At 46.2% G+C, this 10277-nt stretch overlaps 1 pseudogene; it reads left to right on the forward strand.

The window, feature by feature from the left end:
* Positions 1-7363, forward strand: part of LOC138870318 (uncharacterized) — a 29075-nt pseudogene extending 21712 nt beyond the window's left edge.
* Positions 7364-10277: the final 2914 nt, after the last annotated feature.

Here is a 10277-nt window from a genome sequence, read left to right on the forward strand (position 1 = left end):
AGTTTGGAGTTGGAAAATATAACAGAAAAATGCAGCAGCTGTAGCAGGTCCAAGACGACTGCAGGAGCGCGGCCGTGGCTGCGGTAGGCATCGGACGGACCGCACAAAGTTGGAATGCGGCCGCATGAAGGCTGGCGCGGACCGCACAAAGTTGTTGTGCGGCCACATGATTGGGTTTGGCAGCTCTCTGAACGTCACTGACGCGGACCGCGTAACCATAGAGTGCGGCCGCATGGAGAGGGCCGCGGGCTGCATGGAGTGGGACGCGGCCGTATGAGTTTGACTTGTAGTTTCATAGTTTCTGAACTCGCGCGGACCGCACAAAAACAGGCGCGGCCGCGGTGAGAAGACCTGAAGGGTACTCTATATAAATACGAGGTTTTGGGTTTTATTTAATATTTTGATCTAGAGAGCTCGGATTTTGGCGATTTTTTGAAGGTTTTTCAAGAAATTCATCGGGATAAGTGATTTTAACTCAGATTTGGCTAGATTATATGAATCTATCACTGAATTCATCATTTAATTCGTGATTTGAGATGAAATTTGGGGAAAAATTGTGAAACCTTTCAAAAATATAAAATGATGATTTGAAGGACCAAATGGTATCGGAATTTGATAATTTTGGTATGGTTAGACTTGTGAGGGTATGAGGATTCTGAAAATGTAAATTTTACCTGATTCCAAGACGTGGTCCCGTGGCTCGGGTTCTGCTAATTTCGAGATTTTTGATATTTTTCGAATGTTTTCGCTTGGGATTTGTTCCCTTAGCATATTGTGACGTATTCGTTCTGATTTTGGATAGATTCGACAGGCGTGGAGGCCAATTCGAGGGGAAAAGGCATCGCGAGCTAGAGAATTAGCTAGTTTGAGGTGAGTAATGATTGTAAATGAAGTCCTGAGGGTTTGAAACCCTCGATTGCACATCGTAGTGCTATATTGAGGCAAGATACGTGCTGGATGATGAGCGTGAGGTCTTTCACTACTGGGGATTGTGACTTGGTCCATCCCGATTGATGACTTTACTGAATATTTGACTGAAATTCATTTGTTATAATCATGATTTGGTCTGATTGCCATATTTGGGCTTCGTGCCAACTATTTGAACCCTTTGGGAATTTTTATCACTGTTTCCTTATTGCTTGACTTATTATTTGAACTCAGTCCTGTTGATATCTACTGTTTTACAAACTCAGCCATTTTTACTCAGATTTGAAACTTAAATGATATTTCTACATCATGTTTTGGGCTGAGAACTACTGTTTTACTAATGCCCAAGGGGCTTATGATGATTTCTGGACTGAGTGAGGCCGAGGGCCATATGTGAGGATATGCTGAGTGATATGAGGCCGAGGGCCTGAGATACTATTTATGCCATGCGGTGGCTTGAGTGATGTGAGGATATGCTGAGTGATGATGCCACGAAGTGGCTTGATATAACGCTTGGGTCGTAAGGGGCCCCTCCGGAATCTGCACACCCACAGTGAGCGTGGGTACCCATGTGATTTGAAACAGTGGTAATAATGACACTGTATGATGCAATTTGGTCAGGTAACAATGGCTGACCATTATGCTGAGTGATTATTAGGTAGCCCGAGGGGCTGATACTGTAATGAGAGTGAGCCCAGGGGCTGATACTATGCTGAGCGATTGATACTGTGCCCGAGGGGCGGATTTCTACTTGTTAATTACCTGTTTTACTTGTTTTAAAAAGGAATATCATTGATTTCTTCACTGATTTACTGTTTTAAGTGATTTTACTACTTGATACGGAATTGCTTTGTGCCTTTACGTGTTTTCATACTTTCATCCATTATTTGTAATTATTACTCACTGAGTCGGAGTACTCACATTACTCCCTGCACCGTGTGTGCAGATTCAGGTATAGCAGAGTCCTCACCTGAGCGCTGATTCCTTCCATGCTAGGCAGTGATTTGGAGTTACGAGGTAGCTGTTGACGTCCACATCCCCTTGTCTCTCTTATCCTCTATCATTTATGTTTTCTTCAGACTGTTGTATTGGATTCCGTACTTTGTAGACCTATAGCAGATTCTGTAGTAGCTCATGACTTGTGACACCCCGGTTTGGGCTATGTCGGGATGGTTCCTGCTGTTATTATCGTTAAATTCCGCAATTTATGAATATTATATTATATGTTACTACTGTTTATGATGATTAACTGTTTAAAAGAGGTGTTCCGTTTTAGTCTGGCTGGCCTTGTCTCCGCGAGAGGTGCCATCATGACCGGGTTCGGGGATTGGGTCGTGACAAGTTGGTGTTAGAGCCTAGGTTACTTAGGTCTCACGAGTCATGGGCAGGTTTAGTAGAGTCTCGCGGATCGGTACGGAGACATCTGTATTTATCCTCGAGAGGCTGCAGAACCTTTAGGAAAAACTTCATATCTTTGAAACTCTTGTCGTGCGAACTTGTTGATCCGAGTGCTAAACTTCTGTTATTCTATTCTCTCGCAGATGGCGAGGACTCGCGCTACCGGACGAGATGGACGACCACCAGTGCCACCCACTAAGGTCACCAGAGGTGGGCGCGATCGTGGACGTGGTAGAGGTAGAGTAGCAAGGGTAGCACCTATTGATCCACCAACTGCCCCAACTCCGGATCAGGCTCCAACAGCAGCACCAGTTCAAGAACCAGTAGTGCCCATTGTGATCCTGGGTCTACAGGAGGCCTTGGCACAGATCTTAACAGGTTGCATTGGCCTGGCTCGGGCAGTTTCAGCCACTACAGCAGCATCTACTTCACAGGCCGGGGGAGGCAATCAGACCCCCGCTGCCCGCACACCTGAGCAAGTAGTGCAGGGACTACAGACACCGGGGGCACCTCCAGCTCAGCCGGTTGCACCAGCTCAGGAGTTTATTGTGCCAGTTATGTCGGATGATGAGCAGTATCGTCTTGAGAGGTTTGGTAGACTCCAGCCTCCGTCATTCAGTGGTACCGAGGGCGAGGATGCCCAGGGTTTTCTTGATAAGTGTCAGCGGATGCTCCGTACAACAGGGATTCTTGAGACTAGTGGTATGGCATTTACCACCTTTCAGTTTACTAGGGCTGCCTTCACATGGTGGGAGGCGTATGAGAGGCGTAGGCCGGTTGGAGCGGCGCCCCTTACTTGGCAATAGTTCTCCACTCTCTTCTTAGAGAAGTATGTGTCGCAGTCTCGCAGAGAGGAGCTGCGTAGACAGTTTGAGTGGTTGCGACAGGAGGATATGACTGTGTCACAGTATGAGTCGAGGTTTTCTGAGTTGGCTCGTCATGCCATTTGGATGGTTCCGACAGATCGTGAGAGGATCAAGAGATTTGTTGATGGCCTTAACTATCACCTCCGTATTCTTATAACCCGAGAGAGGGTGTTGGGTGCTACGTTCGAGGAGGTGGTCGATATCGCTCGCGAGATTGAGACGGTTCGCCATCAGGATCGAGAGGATAGGGAGGCCAAGAAGCCTCGAGGATCTGGCAGTTATAGTGGTGCTTCTTAGAGGGGCCAGTTTCAGCATGGTAGAGGCCGTTCTTTCAGGCATGCTCAGTCAGCCTGCCTAGAGTATCGCGGGGCATCTTCGGGTCATGGTCATCATGGATCTCAGCGGGGCCAGTCATCACTCAGTGCCCTTCCAGCCCAGAGTTCATCTCGTGCCCCGTCAGCTCAGGGTTCTTCTATGCCGAGTGCATCAGCTGGTCACTCCAGTGTGAGGGGTTCCCTTCAGTCCCCTTCTCCAGCACTTGGGAGTTGTTATGAGTGTGGAGAGTTTGGAAATGTGTGGAGGCAGTGTCCTCATCGTATGGCTAGTTCATCTCAGCAGAGGGGTCAGCCCTCGACTACTACTCCAGTTACCTCACCACCCGCCCAGCCAGCTAAGGGTGGAGGTCATGCAGCTAGGGGTCACCCCGGAGGGGGAGGTCGATCAGGGGGCGGTCAGGCCCGTTTCTATGCACTTTTTGGCAGGCCAGATGCTATTGCTTCAGATGCTGTCATTATAAGTATTGTTTCAGTCTGCCACAGAGATGCCTCTGTATTATTTGACCCCGGTTTCACCTTTTCTTATGTGTCATCATACTTTGCTCGTTATTTGGGTACACCCCGTGAGTTTCTTGCTTTACCTATTTATGTATCTCCCCAGTGGGCGATACTGTTGTTGTAGACCGTGAGTACTGGTCATGTGTGGTGACTATTGGGGGTTTGGAGACCCGAGTGGATCTATTTCTATTGAGCATGGTGGATTTTAATGTCATTTTGCGCATAGATTGGCTATCTCCGTGTCATGCTATTCTAGACTGTCATGCTAAGACAGTCACTTTGGCTATGCCGGGTGTACCGCGGATCGAGTGGCGTGGTGTGACTGATTATATCCCTAGTAGAGTGATCTCTTTCTTGAAGGCCCAGCGTATGGTTGGGAAGGGTTGCCTTTCATATCTAGCATTTGTGAGGGATGTTGGAGCTGAGACTCCTAGTATTGATTCTGTCCCAGTTGTGAGGGATTTTCCGGATGTTTTTCCTGTAGACCTGTCGGGCATGCCACCGGACAGGGATATTGATTTTGGTATTGACCTGGTGTCGGGCACTTAGTCCATTTCTATTCTGCCATATCGTATGGCACCAGCAGAGTTGAAGGAATTGAAAGAACAGCTTCAGGAACTCCTGGATAAGGGGTTCATTCGGCCTAGTGTGTCCCCTTGGGGTGCACCGGTTTTGTTTATGAAGAAAAAGGATGGCACGATGAGAATGTGCATTGATTATAGGCAATTGAACAAAGTAACAATCAAGAACAAGTATCCTTTTCCTCGCATTGATGTTTTATTTGATCAACTTCAGGGAGCGAGGGTGTTCTCCAAGATTGATCTCCATTTTGGTTATCACCAATTGAAGATCAGGGATTCAGATATTCTTAAGACTGCTTTCAGGACCAGATATGGTCATTATGAGTTTCTTGTTATGTCCTTCGGGCTAACCAATGCCCCAGCAACATTCATGCATTTGATGAACAGTGTATTTCAGCCTTATCTGGATTCGTTCGTTATTGTATTCAATGATGATATTCTGGTGTACTCGCATAGTCAGGAGGAGCACGTGGAGCATTTGAGAGTTGTGTTGCAGAGACTGAGGGAGGATAAGCTTTATGCAAAATTCTCCAAGTGTGAGTTTTGGCTCAGCTCAGTGGCTTTCTTGGGGCACATGGTGTCCAGCGAGGGGATACAGGTTGATCCGAAGAAGATAGAGGCGGTTCAGAGTTGGCCCAGACCGTCCTCAGCCACAGAGATTCGTAGCTTTCTTAGGTTAGCAGGCTATTATCGCCGGTTTGTTCAGGGATTTTCATCCATTGCGTCGCCCTTGACCAAGTTGATTCAGAAGGGTCCATTCGTATGGTCGGACGAGTGTGAGGAGAGCTTTCAGAAGCTCAAAACAGCCTTGACCACAGCTCTAGTGTTAGTTTTGCCATCAGCTTCAGGTTCATATACTGTGTATTGTGATGCTTCAAGAGTTGGGATTGGTTGTGTGTTGATGCAGGAGGGTAGAGTTATTGCTTATGCTTCTCGGTAGTTGAAGCCCCATGAGAAGAACTACCCCGTTCATGATTTGGAGTTGGCTGCCATAGTTCACGCATTGAAGATTTGGAGGCATTACTTGTATGGCGTATCTTGTGAGGTGTTCACTGATCATCGCATTCTTCAGCATTTGTTCAAGCAAAAGGATCTTAATTTGAGGCAGCGAAGATGGTTGGAGTTGCTTAAGGATTATGATATCACTATATTGTACCATCCGGGAAAGGCCAACGTGGTGGCCGATGCATTGAGCCGAAAGACAGTGAGTATGGGGAGTTTGGCATATATTCCAGTTGGGGAGAGACCCCTTGCAGTTGATGTTTAGGCCTTGGATAATCGGTTCGTGAGGTTGGATATTTCGGAGCCTAGTCGGGTGTTGGCTTGTGTGGTTTCTCGGTCTTCTTTATATGATCGCATCAGAGAGCGCCAGTATGATGATCCACATTTGCTTGTCCTTAGGGACAGAGTCTAGCATGATGATGCCCGAGATGTGATCGTCGGTGATGATGGTGTATTGAGGATGCAGGGCCGGATTTGTATGCCCAATGTGGATAGGCTTAGAGAGCTGATTCTGGAGGAGGCCCATAGCTCGCGGTATTCCATTCATTCGGGTGCCGCGAAGATGTATCAGGATTTGAGGCAGCACTATTGGTGGAGAAGAATGAAGAAAGATATTGTGGGATTTGTAGCTCGGTGTCTCAACTGTCAACAGGTGAAGTATGAGCATCAGAGATCGGGTGGCTTGTTTCAACAGATGGTTATTCCCGAGTGGAAGTGGGAGAGAATCATTATGGACTTTGTGGTTGGACTTCCTCGGACTTTGAAGAAGTTCGACGCTATTTGGGTGATTGTGGATCGGCTAACCAAGTCTGCGCACTTTATCCCTGTGTGTACTACCTATTCTTCAGAGCGGTTGGCAGGGATTTATATCCGGGAGATTGTTCGGTTGCATGGTGTTCCGGTCTCCATCATCTCATATAGAGGTACTCAGTTTACTTCACAATTTTGTAGAGCTGTGCAGAGAGAGTTGGGTACTCAGGTAGAGTTGAGCACAACATTTCATCCTCAGACGGACGGACAGCCTGAGCGTACTATTCAAGTTGGAGGACATGTTGCGTGCTTGTGTTATTGACTTTGGAAGTTCATGGGATAAGTTTCTACCACTTGCAGAGTTTGCTTACAACAACAGCTACCAGTCGAGTATTCAAATGGATCCATATGAGGCTTTGTACGGGAGGCGGTGTAGATCTCCGGTTGGTTGGTTCGAGCCCGACGAGGCTAGACTATTGGGGACAAATTTGGTTCATGATGCCTTAGAGAAAGTGAAGGTGATTCATGAGAGGCTTCGTACAACGCAGTCGCGTCAGAAGAGTTATGTAGACCGGAAGGTTTGAGATGTGTCCTACATGGTCGGTGAGAAGGTCTTGTTGACGGTTTCGCCCATGAAGGGTGTTATGAGGTTTGGGAAGAAAGGCAAGTTGAGTCCTCGGTTCATTGGGCCTTTTGAGGTGCTTCGGAGGATTGGGGAGGTAGCTTATGAGCTTGCTTTACCACCTAGCCTGTCGAGTGTGCATCTGGTGTTTCATGTTTCTATGCTCCGGAAGTATATTGGGGATCCGTCTCATGTTTTGGACTTCAGCACGGTTCAGTTGGATGATGATTTGACCTTTGATGTGGAGCTAGTAGCTATTGTGGGTTGCAGGTTCGGAAGTTGAGGTCAAAGGATATAACTTCAGTGAAAGTGCAGTGGAGAGGTAGGCCCGTGGAGGAAGCTACCTGGGAGACCGAGCGGGAGATACGGAGAAGATATCCTCATCTGTTTGAGGCTTCAGGTATGTTTCTTGCCCCGTTCGAGGATGAACGTTTGCTTAAGTTGGGGAGGATGTGATGACCCTGCCAGTCGTCTCATGAGTTACCGCTCCATTTCCCCCATTTCAGCTTCTTTACGCTTCATTATCCGTGTTTTATGTGATCGAGTTTATTAGTTCGAGTTCGGAGAGGATTTGGTAAGAAATGAGACACTTAGTCTCTTTTAAGAAGGCTTAAGTTGGAAAAGTCAACCGGATATTGACTTATGTGTTAGAAGGCTTGGAAGTGAGTTCCGATGGTTCTGTTAGCTTCGGGAGGTGATTTGTGACTTAGGAGCGCAATCGGAATGGGTTTTGGAGTTGAAGAGAAGATTTAGGCTTGAATTGGCGAAATTGATATTTTGACAAGTTCCGGTTGATAGGCGAGATTTTGATATAGGGGTCGAAATGGAATTCCGAGAGTTGCAGTAGCTTTGTTGTGTCATTTGGGATATGTGTGCAAAATTTCAGGTCATTCGGACGAGAATTGATAGACCTTTTGATCGAAAGCATAATTCAAGAGTTCTTGGAGTTCTTAGGCTTGAATTCGATGTAATTTGATGGTTTTGATGTTGTCTGAGGTATTTTGAGGATTGGAACGAGTTTGGAGGATGTTTTAGGATGCTTTGGTGATTTTGGTTGAGGTCCCGGGGGCCTCGGGGTGATTTCGGATGGCTAACGGGAAGTTTGGAGTTGGAAAATATAACAGACAAATGCAGCAGCTTTAGCAGGTCCAAGAGGACTGCAGGGGCGCGGCCGCGGTAGGCGTCGCGTGGACCGCGCGGTGATGCGGACCGCACAAAGTTGGAATGCGGCCACATGAAGGCTGGCGCGGACCGCATAAAGTTGTTGTGCAGCCGCATGTTTGGGTTTGGCAGCTCTCTGAACGTCACTGACGCGGACCGTGTGACCATAGAGTGCGGCCGCATGGAGAGGGACGCGGGCCGCATGGAGTGGGACACGGCCGCATGAGTTTGACTTGTAGTTTCACAGTTTCTGAACTCGCGCAGACCGCACAAAAACAGGCGCGGCCGCGGTGAGAAGACCTGAAGGGTACTCTATATAAATACGAGGTTTTGGATTTTATTTAATATTTTGACCTAGAGAGCTCGGATTTGGCGATTTTTTGAAGGTTTTTCAAAAAATTCATCGGGGTAAGTGATTTTAACTCATATTTGGCTAGAATACATCAATCTATCACTGAATTCATCATTTAATTCGTGATTTGAGATGGAATTTGGGAAAATAATTGTGAAACCTTTCAAAATGTAAAATGATGATTTGAAGGACCAAATGGTATCAGAATTGGATAATTTTGGTATGGTTAGACTCGTGAGGGTATGAGGATTCTGAAAATGTAAATTTTACCCGATTCTGAGACGTGGGCCCGGGTTCTGCTAATTTCGAGATTTTTCGAATGTTTTCGCTTGGGCTTTGTTCCCTTAGCATATTGTGACGTATTCGTTCTGATTTTGGATAGATTCGACGCACGTGGAGGCCAATTCGAGGGGAAAAGGCGTCGCGAGCTAGAGAATTAGCCAGTTTGAGGTGAGTAATGGTTGTAAATTTTGTCCTGAGGGTTTGAAACCCCGGATTGCACATCGTAGTGCTATATTTAGGCAAGATACGTGCTGGATGATGAGTGTGGGGTCTTTCACTACTGGGGATTGTGACTTGGTCCATCCCGATTGATGACTTTACTGAATATTTGACTGAAATTCATTTGTTACCATCATGATTTGGGCTGATTACCATATTTGGGCTTCGTGCCAACTATTTGAACCCTTCGGGGATTTTTATCACTGTTTCCTTACTTGACTTATTATTTGAACTCAGTCCTATTGATATCTACTATTTTACAAACTCAGCCACGTTTACTCAGATTTGAAACTTAAATGATATTTCTACATCATGTTTTGGGCTGAGAACTACTGTTTTACTAATGCCCAAGGGGCTTATGATGATTTCTGGACTGAGTGAGGCCGAGGGCCATATGTGAGGATATGCTGAGTGATATGAGGCCGAGGGCCTGAGATACTATTTATGCCATGCGGTGGCTTGAGTGATTGAGGATATGCTGAGTGATGATGCCACGAGGTGGCTTGATATAGAGTTTGGGCCGTAAGGGGCCCCTCCGGAGTCTGCACACCCACAGTGAGTGCGAGTACCCATGTGATTTGAAACAGTAGTAACAATGACACTGTATGATTCAATTTGGTCAGGTAAAAATGGCTGACCTTTATGCTGAGTGATTGTGAGGTAGCCCGAGGGGCTGATACTATACTGAGAGTGAGCCCGAGGGGCTGATACTATGCTGAGCGATTGATACTATGCTCGAGGGGCAGATTTCTACTTGTTAATTACCTGTTAAATTACCTGTTTTACTTGTTTTAAAAAGGAATATCATTTGATTTCTTCACTGATTTACTGCTTTAAGTGATTTTACTGCTTGATATGGAATTGCTTTGTGCCTTTACGTGTTTTCATACTTTCAGCCATTATTTGTAATTATTACTCACTGAGTCGGAGTACTCACATTACTCCCTGCACCGTGTGTGCAGATTCAGGTATAGCAAAGTCCGCAACTGATCGCTGATTCCTTCAAGGCTAGGCAGTGATTTGGAGTTACGAGGTAGTTGTTGAAGTCCACAGCCCCTTGTCTCTCTTATCCTCTATCATTTATGTTTTCTTCAGACTGTTGTATCAGATTCCGTACTTTGTAGACCTATAGCAGATTCTGTAGTAGCTCATGACTTGTGACACCCCGGTTTGGGCTGTGTCGGGATGATTCCTGCTGTTATTATCGTTAAATTCCGCAATTTATGAATATTATATTATATGTTACTACTGTTTATGATGATTAACTGTTTAAAAGAAGTGTTC

This window comes from Nicotiana sylvestris, chromosome 6 (assembly GCF_000393655.2).
Source record: "Nicotiana sylvestris chromosome 6, ASM39365v2, whole genome shotgun sequence".
In the NCBI taxonomy this organism is placed as follows: domain Eukaryota; kingdom Viridiplantae; phylum Streptophyta; class Magnoliopsida; order Solanales; family Solanaceae; genus Nicotiana; species Nicotiana sylvestris.